The sequence below is a fragment of the Hyla sarda genome, chromosome 6, assembly GCF_029499605.1.
Source record: "Hyla sarda isolate aHylSar1 chromosome 6, aHylSar1.hap1, whole genome shotgun sequence".
Classification (NCBI taxonomy): domain Eukaryota; kingdom Metazoa; phylum Chordata; class Amphibia; order Anura; family Hylidae; genus Hyla; species Hyla sarda.
Window position 1 is genome coordinate 212,749,863 of NC_079194.1, and position 14,462 is coordinate 212,764,324.

Consider the following 14,462-nt stretch of genomic DNA (forward strand, 5'->3'; position numbering starts at 1 on the left):
CATGGCCTGGCTTGTCTCCTGGCTTGTCCACTGGCATAGGGATTATTACTTGCAAGGTCAGGTCACGGAATAATGGGGTCAGGAAAAAGGCAAGATAGAGCTAACAAAATGCTTTAACTTAGGCACTAGGGCAACAAACATCTGGCAGGGGTATGTGGGAGGTGCAGTTACTTATAACAAAGGTACAGGTGAATACACTGAATACACTGATTTACCCTAGGAGGTGGGGGCATGCGAGCCAGAGCTGAGGAAGGACAGAGGAAGCAGGAGAGCACGGAGGTAAGAGACGGGCTGGGATTCGCATGCGGGCAAGTCCTGCTAAGCGAATCCAAGCCCCGCTAGCTGGAGAGGGGACTGGAAGAGAACGCTCACGGCCATCGTTTCTGGCCAGACCGCGGGTTGTAACAGTACCCCCCCCTTCGGTCTCCCTCTCTTTTTGAGGTTCAGAAAATGCCTAAGAAGATTACAGTCCAGGATGTTCTCCACCAATTCCCAGGATCTCTCCTCAGGACCGAATCCCTTCCAGTCGACTAAGAAGAATTGTTTCCCTCTCACAGTCTCACGGTAAAATCTCCTTAACTTCATAAACATCTGTCGAACCAGAGACAGGTGTGGGGAGAAAATCGGTTGATGACAAGAGGCTTGAGGAGAGACACATAAAAAGAATTGGGAATGCGAAGAGAAGAAGGCAAACAGAGTTTATAAGAGACCGGATTGATTTTTTGCAAGACCTCGAACGTGCTCAGGAAACAAGGACCCAACTTGTAACTAAGAATCTTGAAACAAATAAATTTGGAGGATAACCACACTTTATCACCAGAAGAGAAGAACAGTGGAGGTCTTCTTTTCTTATTAGCCTGAGCTTTCATGCAAGAAGAGGCAAGAGACAAAGAATGCCGAGTTTGCTGCCAAATGGAAGAGACGTCTCGAATGAGTTCATCAACAGCAGGCACACCGGAGGAAACAGGAATTGGAAGAGGAGAACGAAGATGATGTCCATGAACAGCAAAAAATGAAGAGGTCTTGGAGGACTCTGAATCCTTATGATTATAGGAAAATACAGCCCAAGGTAGAAGGTCGACCCAATCGTCCTGACGAGAAGAAACACAATGACAGAGATAATTTTCCAGAACTTGATTTACCTGCTCCACCTGACCATTGGACTGAGGGTGTTAGGCAGAGAAAAAGTCCTGATTAACCCCTTAAGGACTCAGTGTTTTTCCATTTTTGCATTTTCATTTTTTCCTCATCACCTTCTAAAAATCATAATGCTTTTAATTTTAACATAAAATTCCGAGGGCTTATTTTTTTGTGCCACCAATTCTACTTTGCAGTGACATTAGTCATTTTACCCAAAAATCAACGGCAAAACGGGAAAAAAAATTCATTGTGCGACAAAATTTACGAAAAATTTCATTTTGTAAATTTTGGGGGCTTCCATTTCTACGCAGTGCATGTTTTGGTAAAAACAAAACCTTATGTTTATTCTGTAGGTCCATATGGTTAAAATTATACCCTACTTATATAGGATTGATTTTTCCACGTATGGGCTAAAATGAGGGCTCATTTTTTGCGCTGTGTTCTGAAGTTTTTATCGGTACCATTTTTGCATTGATTAGACTTTTTGGTCACTTTTTAATTATTTTTTATGATATAAAAGGTGACTAAAAATACGCTGTTTACCACATATGTTTATTTTTATTTTTATTTACACAGTTTTTTTATAGGAATAAGGGGGTGATTAAAACTTTTATTAGGGAAGAGGTTAAATGCACTTTCTTAACTTTTTTTTCACTTTTTATTTGCAGTGTTATAGCTCCCATAGGGGGCTATAACACTGCACACACTGATCTTTTACCCTGATCCCTGCAAAGCCATTGCTTTGCATGGATCAGCAACATAAGGGCTCAATTGCTCAAGCCTGTAGCTCAGGCTTGGAGCAATCAAACGCCGATCGGACATGACGGAACAAGGTAAGGGTGCTTCCGCTCGCGTCCTAGCTGATCGGGACATGGCTATTTTATTGCGATAGTCCCGATAAGCCCAACTGAGCTGCCGGGAAGCGTTTACTTTCATTTTCAGCGTGACGATCAACTTTGATTGCCGCGTCTGAAGAGTTAATAGCATGCGGCACAACGATCGGTGCTGCGCGCTATTAGCCCAGGATCCCAGCTATGAATAGCAGCCGGGACCGGCCCGGTGTGATGCGGGGTCATGGCGTGACCCCGTTTTAAACACCGGGAACGGGCGCAGGGCGTACAGGTACGCCCTGCTTCCTTAAGAGGTTGATGTCAAGACTAGAACAGAGAGTTCGCCAGAACTTGGAAACAAACTGAACTCCGCGATCCAAGATGATATGATTTGGTAGACCATGAAGACAAAAAATATGTTGAAGGAAGTGCTTTGCCAGCTGTGGAGCAGATGGAAGACCTGGTAGTGGAATGAAATGAGCCATCTTGGAAAATCGATCAACCACCACCCAGATTACCATGTTATTACAGGATGGTGGCAGATCAGTAATAAAATCCATAGTAATGTTGGACCAGGGAGTCTCCGGAATGGACAGGTTTGTCATGGGCACAGGTAACACAGGAACGGACAAAACGGGAGATATCGTGTTCAAGATGCGGCCACCAGTTGTGCCGGGAGATTAGTAGTAAGGTCTTATGAATTCCTGGATGACCCGCCAACAAAGAAGAATGACCCCATTTCAGGATTTTGCGTCTCAATTTGGCAGGCCCAAAGGATTTTCCAGGACACAGATGCTGAAGATCGTCAGGAGCTGTTGAGATCAATCGCTCAGGAGGGATAATGTGCCTAAGTGTAGAGTCCGTTCCCACGAGATTGAAGGATCTGGAAAGAGAATTGGCTCTGATGTTTTTGTTAGCTGGGTAGAAATGAATGAAGAAAATAAATCTGGAAAAGAAAAGAGACCATCTAGCCTGGCGAGGGTTCAACCACTAATCAGATTGGAGATATAAAGAGGTTCTTATGATCTGAATAGATGCTGACCGGATGGGATGAACCTTCTAATAAGTGACGCCACTCTTCCAAGGCTAACTTAATAGCAAAGAGTTCCTGATCTCCAATAGAGTAGTTCCTTTCTACTGGTCTTAGAAAAAAAAACACAGGTTACAATCTTGCCTTTGGATTTTTTCTGAGTTAGAATAGCACCGGCTCCTACGAATGAAACATCTATCTCCAAAGCAAAGGGTTTCTCAGTATCTGGTCTAGTAAGCACGGGAGAAGAGGCAAATGCTGACTTTAAGTGAGAGAAGGCCTCTTTGGCTTCAGGAGGCCAAGACTTGGGGTTAGAGCTCTTCTTAGTGAGAGCCACAAATGTGGAATAAACTGACGGTAATAATTGGGGAATCCCAGGAAGCGTTGAATAGCTCGAAGTCCAGTAGGGCGAGGACAATCCAATACCGCAGTCAGTTTGTCAGGATCCATCTGGAAACCTTTGGGAGCAACTATGTAACCAAGGAACGGAAGACAGGATCTCTTGAATAAGCATTTCTCCAGTTTAGCGTATAGAAGATTCTCCCAGAGGCGCTGAAGAACCAGACAGACATGTGAGCGATGTTCCTCCAAATTAGATGAGAAGATCAGAATGTCATCAGATATACGACAACACAGGTGTAGAGGAAGTCTCGGAAGATGTAATTGAAAAATTCTTGAAAGACAGTTGGAGCATTACAGAGACAGAAAGGCATTACGAGATACTCAAAATGTCCATCTCGGGTATTGAAAGCCATCTGTCTCCTTTGCGGATACGGATAAGATTATATGCTCCCCGCAAGTCCAACTTTTTGAAGACTTTGGCACCATGTAAACGATCAAAAAGCTCAGAGTAAGAGGATAACGATTTTTGACCGTGATCTTGTTAAGGCCCCAGTAGTCTATACATGGATGAAGAGAACCATCCTTCTTCCCTACAAAGAAGAAACCTGCTCCAGCAGAAGAAGAGGACTTCTGGATAAATATTTTTTGGAGGTTCTCTTGGATATATTTTGCCATGGCTTGAGTCTCTGGAACAGGGATAGATTCTTCCACGAGAAGGGAGAGTTCCAGGCTGTAAATGAATGGGGCAATCATAAGGGCGATGTGGTGGTAAGGTCTTTGCCTGCTTTTTGCAGAATACATCTGAGTAATCTTGATATGGGAGAGATAAACCAGGCATAGGAGGATGATAAGAGACAGCTTTTGACTGGACTGGCACAAGACAGTGATTTTAACAAAATTGTCCCCAGCTTGTGATTTCACCCGATCTCCAGTCAAATTGCGGAGAATGCTGTTGGAGCCAAGGAAGACCAAGAAGAAGCTTCAAAGTACAATGAGGAAACACATAAAATTTAATATTTCCTTATGCAAGACTCCCACTTGCAATGATGAGAGGCTCTACGCTGAATAGCATCTTACAGTCCAGATTCTGTCCATTAACTGAAGAAATAAACAAGGGTTTAGCCGGGTCACAAGTAGACAAAGGAGGCATCAATGAAGTTGCCAGCGGAACCTGAATCTAAAAATGCAGAAGCAATAAATGAAGACTTGATAGGTACATAGACCTGAACAGAAATGGTCAAATGAGGAGAGGTAGTATTCACATCTAGGGACACCTCTCCCACATGTCCTAGGTGTGAGCGTTTCCCAGACGCTGTGGACGTATAGAATAGTATTTGAGAAAGTGCTCCAGACTGATACAATAGACACAAATTATCATTGCATCATCGGGATCTTTCCATCTGCATTAAGCGAGTACGGTCCCCTTGCATAGCCTCTTCAGCAAGAGGCAAAGAAGACTGTAGAGGTGGATGTTGGAACACGGGTGCTAAGAGAGGAAATTGCCTTGTTCGGGCAGGTTTTCTTTCCATACGAAGTTTTTAGAGCCATCTTGGCAGAGGAGGCTTGTGCGGGTTCTTCAAAAACACTGCGGAATTCAGCAAGGAAGGCCGTCAGGTTAGAGGAGATCGGATCATTACGATCCCAGAGAGGTGTAGCCCAGGCCAGGGCTTTTCCGGACAAAAGACTGACAGCAAACACCACCTTAGCTTGTTCCATCAAGAACTGATCTGCCATGAGCTCCAGATGCATGGAACACTGAGTCATAAAGCCTCTTCACATCTTTTGATTATACTCCTACAAAGAACAATCCGCAAAATATGGTAAATGCTACCCAATTAGACATATATCCTACAAAAAATTGGTAGAATCAACAAACATGGTCATGATAATCCCATATTCTTTATTGTAACAATAGACACATTACACTTAAAAAACATATAAATACACAGAACAACAACAGAAATATCATGCCCACAGGTATTTGGTGGAATATACTGGCTGGAGAAAGAAAAATTGTATATTTTTCTCCCAGGACTACTAAAAGTGAAGGCACAGATGCAAGTTTGGATAAAGTGTAGAAAGGGGTGAGGCAGCGGGAGAAAGTGCTATGATCAGGCCCAAAACTTAGTGTTCAATAATAAAGTGCATAAGTGCAACAGTAGCAGCAAAAAAATGCATGCCACATTGGCCACACAGTACAGTATTGCACACCCCCTTAAAGCCACCATCCACCCTCCAAAGCTGAATCAATGGGCAGCAAAGAAAACCCAAACCCACAGTAAAGTGCACACAGTGCTAGTCCTACCAGTTCCATCCTCTACCTGTGCGCATGCAGAACGTTCCCCTAACGCGCGTTTTGCATTGCGCTTGATCACAGGGTCACGGTGCATGGATGTGGACGTATTAACCTTATATACCTTAGCCCATCGCCACTCAAACAGCCCACAGCTGCGGACACCCGCACACCAGCTTCCGGCTCCCGGCGCCGCGTCATTGAACTGCGCCGTCAAAAACAAGATGCGTCGCCTAGGAGACATCAGTGCATGTGCGGGCCGGGTTCGGTGTCCCTGGAAGCTGCAGAGACACGATACTGAATAGATAGTAAGTAGAAGAAACAGTCTATGGCCAGATGTAACTACCGCACAGCCTAGAATTCATACAGGTTAAGTATCTATAACAGAAATGATGGCCCAAATACACAACAGAAAATTTCATAAAGTAAAAGTGATCAGTACATGTACCAATTATGTAGATAATATAAATGCTGAGAATATCGATATCCATACTTTGCGTAAATATGGAATAAATGTAATACAATAATGTGAACATTTTATAAGCCCAAGATTGATAAAAAGTTAAATAAGTGTGCAAAAATGCAAAAGTGATGAAGGAAAATACATAAATTTAAATATTATAATGTGTTATATTACATATGAATAAAAATATGTGAGTGAACATGTTGTGTGCATATGTGTTGTCCTGTGTGAAAAAAAACATACACTATAATAAACAATCTCCGTGCTGCACTGCACAAAATAAAAAAACTAAAATCTGTAAGTGTTGCCAAGGGAAACGGCACAAATAAATGTCAATTTTAAAAAAATATAAATATAAATAAAGGGTGTATAATATAATAGACAAACAAAATATAGACAGGTGTAGTAAAAAAGAGTGTTGCCATGGGATACACCACAAAAAGATACTTTTTGTAAAAATATATGTGTAAAGAATATATAAACAATATGTGATGTGATAAACCTGTACCAGGAAACCAGGTGCTGGATAGGGTGAGAAGGAGAAAAAGCATCTCCATGTGGTTACCACTAGTAACCATGAAGAAAAATTATCTCATATACGTATATGATACCATGTGCTGGGGACTAACATAAATTACCCTGAATCCACAAGGATTCCCTATAAAGTGATAACATATACTATTAAAAAAGAAGATACGAAGTTATAAGAAATGTGTGCATTTGCCAGTATTATTACAGTACGCCACAGTCCTGTCACAACAACTACTGCCAATAAGATACACCACAGGGCTTGAAGATGACGTCCACACCTAAAAATAAACAAAAATAAAAACATTTAAAATGTAATAATAAAACACCGGAATAAAAGAGCTCCGCAAATATAGTACACATTATATCCCATATCTTAAATACCGACAAAGTTGGTCAAACCAAGTCGGTAATCTCCAAATTTCCACTCCTCCCCGAGAGATAAAACCCCCCAGGGAAAGATAGGAATAGGAGTATTATCTATATATATAAAACAACGTGTGTGTGTGAGTGTGTGTGAGTGTGTGTGTGTGTGTGTGTGTGTGTGTGTGTGTGTGTGTATGTATGTTCCACAAAAACTTCCAAACGGCAAAAGATATTAACATGAAACTTGGCACACATGTTACTTATATGTCAGCAACAAACATAAGATAGGTGATTTAACCCTTACTCACCCCCATTTGCCAGGGGCGGGGCTTATGTTTAAATTCCCATACAAGTCAATGGAAATGTATGTTACTGCATAACTTCCAAACGGCTGGAGATATTTCGATAACACTTGGTCACATGTTACTTATATGTCCACTTAAAATATAGGACAGTTAATTTAACCCTTAACTACCCCCATTTGTGAGGGACAGGGTTTTTGTTTAAAGTCCCATGCAAATCAATGGGAAATATATGTTCCCACATAACTTCCGTATGGCTGGAGATATTTCAATACCTGGTACACATATTACGGGTCGGGATAGGAGGTCGACATAGGAGGTCGGGATAGGAGGTCGAGATAGGAGGTCGGGATAGGAGGATGAGATAGGAGGACGGGATATGAGGATGAGATAGGAGGTCTGGATAGGAGGTCGAGATATGAGGACGGGAAAGGAGGTCGGGATAGGAGGACGGGATAGGAGGATGGGATAGGAGGTCTGGATAGGAGGACGGGATAGGAGGTCGAGATATGAGGACAGGAAAGAAGGTCGGGATAGGAGGTCTGGATAGGAGGACGGGATAGGAGGTCAATATAGGAGGTCCAGATAGGAGGTCGAAATATGAGGACAGGAAAGGAGGTCGGGATAGGAGGTCGGGATAGGAGGACGGGATAGGAGGTCAAGATAGGAGCTCGAGATAGGAGGACGGGATAGAAGGACGGGATAGGAGGACGGGATAGGAGGACGGGATAGGAGGTCGGGATATGAGGACGGGAAAGGAGGATGGGAAAGGAGGTCGGGATAGGAGGTCTGGATAGGAGCTCGTGATTGGAGGACGGGATGGGAGGTCGGGATTGGAGGTCGAGATAGGAGGACTGGATAGGAGGACTGGATAAGAGGACGGGATAGGAGGACAGAATAGGAGGACGGGATAGGAAGACGGGATGGGAGGATGGGATGGAGGATGGGATAGGAGGATGGGATAGGAGGACGGGGTAGGAGGTCAGGATAGGAGGTTGGGATATGGGGTTGGGATATGATAAGAATATATGAGGACTGGATATGAAGTCAAAAGCTTCCTCCTTTGTTTATTTTCCTCCCCAACAGGGATTAAGAAGGAAAAACCGGGCAACGCCGGGTACCCAGCTAGTATATATATATATATATATATATATATATATATATATATATATATATAAATAAAGTGTAAACGGGATACCAAAATGTGTACTTACAGGAAGGGGGCAAAACTTAAAACTTCGTTCAAGCCTTTAGGACGGATGCAGTCAATTCTCATTATCCACTGGACCTCTAATTGTGCCAATCTTTTCCTCCAGTTACATCCTCTCTTTCCAATGTATATCTTACCAATGCCTCTAATCTTTAGCATCTTTGTATTACAGTTGTGCTTCTCACGGAAATGCCTGGTTATAGGTTTTAACTGTGATGTATCCACATCTCCTCTCTCCCTTTCTATATCATGTACGTGCTCACACACTCGCACCTTTAATTTGCGTGATGTCAGGCCAACGTATATCAAATTACATGGGCATGTAGCATAATAAATTACTCCTTCGGTCTGGCAAGATATGTGCTGTGCGATTTTAAATTCCTTTTGACCATCACTGGACCGGAAATGTATGGCTCTCTCCATGTTGGTACACGCCACACAGCCCCCACAGGGGTAACACCCCCATTTGGGTCCCCTTGATCCAAAGACATTCTTCAATGTGGTGCCCTCATGGTAGCTATGGATCAGTGTATCACGGAGATTCCTTGCCCTCTTGTAAGTAATGGATGGAGAGTCCGATATGTGTTTCATCATGTCTGCCTGCAAGATCGGCGAAAATTTTGATTTTAGACCCCCTTCATCTCCTGCCACTTGTTGTTATATGGCGTAATGAATCTCACCTGTTGTAAGTTTTCTTTGATGATATCCTTGGGTCTTAAGAGATCATCTCTTCTTGCTCTGGCAGCCCGATCGTATTACCGTCTAATCATGCGTTGGCTATAACCTTGTTCTTTAAAGCATTGTGTAAGATCTTGCGCTTGCCTGTTAAAAGAAATGTCGTCAGAACAAACTATTTTGGCCCGTAAGAATTGTCCCACTGGTATCCCTTTTTTGGTGGGATAGGGTGAAACGATGTGGCGTGTAGCACAGAGTTTACTGAAGTTTCTTTACGGAATAAGTCCAGAAAGTCCACTGTGTTTTTACTGTGTTTCATTGTCAGGCATATATTTCTATTGTTGTTGTTGAGGGTCTCCATGAACTTCAGTAGGTCCTCTTCTGACCCCTGCCAAATAAATAGAACATCGTCTATAAACCGATTCCACATCTGCACCTTCTCAACATTTTCCACCGGATTGGTTAAAAACAAGTCCCTCTCCCACAGCCCCAGGAAAAGATTTGCATATGAGGGAGCACAAGCTGCCCCCATTGCGGTCCCCTGGAGCTGCAGGTAGAGGGACTCCTTAAAAATAAAGCAGTTGTGCCTTAAAACAAATTCTAGACCTTCAATAAAAAATTCCACCAGTTCTGTATCCTTGTAATTTCCCATTAAAAACCACCTAGCAGCATCTAATCCTTCTTCATGTCTGATAGACGTATAAAGTGCTTCAACGTCATAAGTGACTAACCACATGTCTTCCTCCAAGAAAATGCCTTCTAGTTTTCTCAGCACATCTCCACTATCTTTAATGTAGGAGGGGAGGGTCTCTACAATCGGTTTTAAATACATGTCAAGATACTTACTGAGTGGTTTGCATAGGCTCTCATTTCCGGATACAATAGGTCTCCCCGTTGGGTTACGGGTGTCTTTGTGCACCTTCGGTAGTAAATACAGGCATGCCATTTTCGGATATTTCACAGTCAAATATTGGTATATCCCTTGTGTGATAATGTTTCTTTCCACCGCTTTCCTCAGAAATTCATCAAGTTTGCCCTGAAATACATGTAGGGGATTAAACCGAAGTTTTTGATAGCATTCCGTACTTCGCAACTTTCTGAAGGCCTCTTTTTCATACATCTTTACCGGTCATACCACAATATTACCCCCTTTATCAGCGGGTTTAAACAGTACGTTTTTCATTTGTTTTAATTCCCCCAAAGCTTTTCTTTGTGCTCTTGTGAGGTTGTCATCTTTAATCTGAGGGTTAATTTTACGGAATTCCGCCGTTACCAATTTCACGAAAATATCCACATTAGGGCACAAATTTAAAGGGGGGAATTTAGTTGACTTCGGTTTTACTTGTATTGTACCCCTACCTGTTGGTACTGGGTCTCCTCTTTCTAATTCTTCCAAGGTTCTGACAATTTCCAAATCCTGTGCACTCCATCCATTTTCCTGTGGTCCTGTCCGATCATAAATTTTCTTTAAAACCAGCTTTCTAGCAAATAAATTCAAGTCCTTGATTGCTGTGATAACATCAAAGGAAGAGGTGGGAGAAAAGGTTGGTCCCAAACTTAACACTTCAATTTTATCCTCTGTGGGAACTAGTCATCAGACAAATTAATAATCTGAATAGGAGATTTGTGGCTACTCACCACTTGACCCCGTCTCCGTCTATTATTACTCCTGGGGTTGTCATTCCTCCTTCTAAATCCTCTTCTGAGGTGATACCCATCCTGTTCACTGTGTGAATGCACACTACTCCCCACAGATGATACTGACGTCATCGAGGGGGTTCTAGTTAGAGTATTAGAATTTCTATTCCCATGTGGCCAGCGATAGACCTTTTTGGTCAAAAAATCATTAACGTCCCTCTGGAATTTCTTAGTCTTTTTTTCTTGTATGTCCTTTTCCCACACTTGGAATTGCGCGTCCAATTCCTGCTCAAAGGTGTCAAAGCCAGCCTGTGTCAATTCTTGAATCAGTTCAGTCTGTAGCTCTGCAATCTCTTGTTCTAAAGAATCTAAATTTTTCTTATTCATGCCAATGAGAAGTTCAATAAATATTTTTGAACAGATACCACTCGCCTCTTCCCATTTTGTGTGGAATACACTGTCCTCCATTGGGAAGGAGAGGAGTACTTGTACCCTAAGTCCTCTCGGAATAAGGTTCTTAGCCAGATAATTTTCCAAAGTGGCTTTGTTCCACCATAAACGCATCCTCCTATGTAACAATTGCTTGAACACGTTTTTACCTTCATTAGTTTGCCCACTTCCTCCTGTAGTGTTCTGTGACCCCATTCTAAAAATGGTTTCAAACTGGGACGTCCACGTTTGGTCCCTCCCTTTGAAATCCATTGCGGAAAAAATATTAGTTTCTGTGAGAAAAAACAATCAATATACTCCTACAAAGAACAATCTGCAAAATACGGTAAATGCTACCCAATTAGACATATATCCTACAAAAAATTGGTAGACTCAACAAACATGGTCATGATAATCCCATATTCTTTATTGTAACAATAGACACATTACATTTTAAAAAACATATAAATACACAGAACAACAACAGGAATATAATGCCCACAGGTAGTTGATGAAATATACTGGCTGGAGATAGAAAACTTTTGCATTTTTGCACACTTATTTAACTTTTTATCAATCTTGGGCTTATAAAATGTTCACATTACTGTATTACATATATTTATTCTGTATTTGGAATTGCACGGTCACGTGTTCCCGGAGCGCTACGGGTGTTACGTGTCGGCGCAGTCCAATGACGCGGTGCCGGGAGCCGGAAGCTGGTGTGCGGGCGGGTGAGGCGTCCGCAGCTGTGGGCTGTTTGAGTGGCGATGGCTAAGGTATATAAGGTTAATACGTCCACATCCATGCACCGTGACCCTGTGATCAAGCGTAACGCGAAACGTGAATTAGGGGAACGTTCTGCATGCGCACAGGTAGAGGGTGGTACTGGTAGGACTAGCACTGTATGCACTTTACTGTGTGTTTGGGTTATCTTTGCTGCCAACTGGTTCAGCGTTGGAGTGTGGATGGTGGCTTTAAGGGGGTGTGCAATAATGTACTGTGTGACCAATGTGGCATGCATTTTTTTGCTGCTACTGTTGCACTTATGCACTTTATTATTGAACACAAGTTTGGGGCCTGATCATGGCACTTTCTCCCCCTGCCCCATCCCTTTCTACACTTTATCCAAACTCAGCATCTGTACCTTCACTTTTAGTAGTCCTGGGAGAAAAATATACAATTTTTCTTTCTCCAGCCTGTATATTCCACCAAATATCTGTGGGCATTATATTCCTGTTGTTGTTCTGTGTATTTATATATTTTTTAAATGTAATGTGTCTATTGTTACAAAAAAGAATATGGGATTATCATGACCATGTTTGTTGAGTCTACCAATTTTTTGCAGGATATACATCTTTGGATTACCATCATACTCTGTGGGTAAGGGTAAACAAATCTTGGATTCGGAAGGAGCTGCAGGAACAGGTGGAGAGACTGAAGCAGGTTACGGCTGTTACTCCTGCTTGTTGCTGCATGTCTAGAAGCTATTGCATCATGGCTGACAATTGACTCAGTTGTTGTGCCTAACGCGTTAACTGCTGTAACTGATGAACCACAACAGAGGGAAGATCTGAAACTTCAGGCAGAGGTACCTCAGCAGAATCCATGGCCGGATCTTAATGTAAAGATTCATGACAGTAGGCAGGACACACACAGTCATAGTAGATCCGCTGGACCTGTTTGGCCGATGATGCAGACCAAGCCTGGGAGTGGAGTCTACGGTGCCGCTGGTTTTCACCAGAGCCCGCTGCTAAGATGGTCTTGCTGCGGCAGGAAGCACCCAGGTCGCTACCCCTGGCACCCCTGACTCGACCACACAGGCAGCTGAGGTTAAGCAAGGCACAGGAGGGATTTGGCAAGTCGAGGTAAGGATAGCTGGAGGTCAGGGCTGGGGGCACAGGTGCGTAGCCAGGAACGTAGCTGAAGGTCTATAGGCAGGCGACAAGGAGCAAGGTCAGGTCACAGAATAATGGGGTCAGGAACACGGCAAGGCAAAGCTAACAAAACACTTTCACTTGGGCACTAGGGCAACAAAGATCCGGCAGGGGTATGTGGGAGATGCAAGTACTTATAACAAAGGTACAGGTGAATACACTAATTAAGGGCGTATTGGCCCTTTAAATCTGAGGGCTCCGTTGCGCGCACACCCTAGGAGGCCCCACCGGCTGGAGAAGGGACAAGGGAGCGCTCACAGCCATTGTGTCTGGCCGGAGCGTGGGTTGTAACAATATATATATATATATATATATATATATATATATATATATATATATATATATGGGAATATGCAAAGCAGCTCATTACATCACCTTTTCAGGTAATGTTCCCTGGTATCAACTTAGCTCCTGTTAAGGAATATAAAAAGCTGATCGGGATTTTATGCCAAGCCAGACTACTCCCCAAAAGGGAAGTTTCTACCCATCTGCAGAGAGCTGTTTCGTGTTTTTTTTTATTGAAAGAGCTTTATTTTCCATTCAGTCATTACAAGTTGTACAATAAATTACAGTCACACAAAGCATGATAGTACAATACACAGCAAAGGTTTCCTAAGCTATACATTGCACACCATGCTACTCTAACACTCAGCTCAATCCTGTAGTAGAAAGGCACAAGAGATCGAACAACAAAACAATACAATCTGTGATCGGGGTAGGGGTGTGGGTGACTATGTGGGGGTGGGGAGGGGGCGGATCACAGGGCCAAACTGCCTGGCTGTATCTTCAGGGAGACATGGGAGAAGGAGAGGGGTCTTCACTCCTCTTCTTCCTCATCAACGGCCGGGCTGTCCAAGATGGAATAGTCTCTAAGCAGGTTCTTGATGAACCTGCGGCGGTCCCGGACGGACATGCTTTCCCTGTTGTTCACAAGGTGGTTCCTGGCAAGCCACACTGCGTCCTTAAAACAGTTAATAAGGCGCCAGGCCTCCTGGATGGCCTCCACGTCGTGGGTCCCAGGGAACAGACCGTAAAGCACCGAATGGTACGATAGGCAGCTCCTGGGTACAGAGTCTCTAAGTTCATGTTCTAGGGCGTCCAACAGACCCTGCGCAAAGGGGCACTGCCAAAACACGTGAAAAGATGTTTCCTCCACGTAGGTTCACCGGGGGCAGTACCGGGTCTTGCACAGGTTGCAGGCATGCATGAATGACCTGAGAGAGAGACCTCCCTTGACGGCCATCCACGACAAGTCCTTGTGTCCATTGGTAAGCCGCTTTGA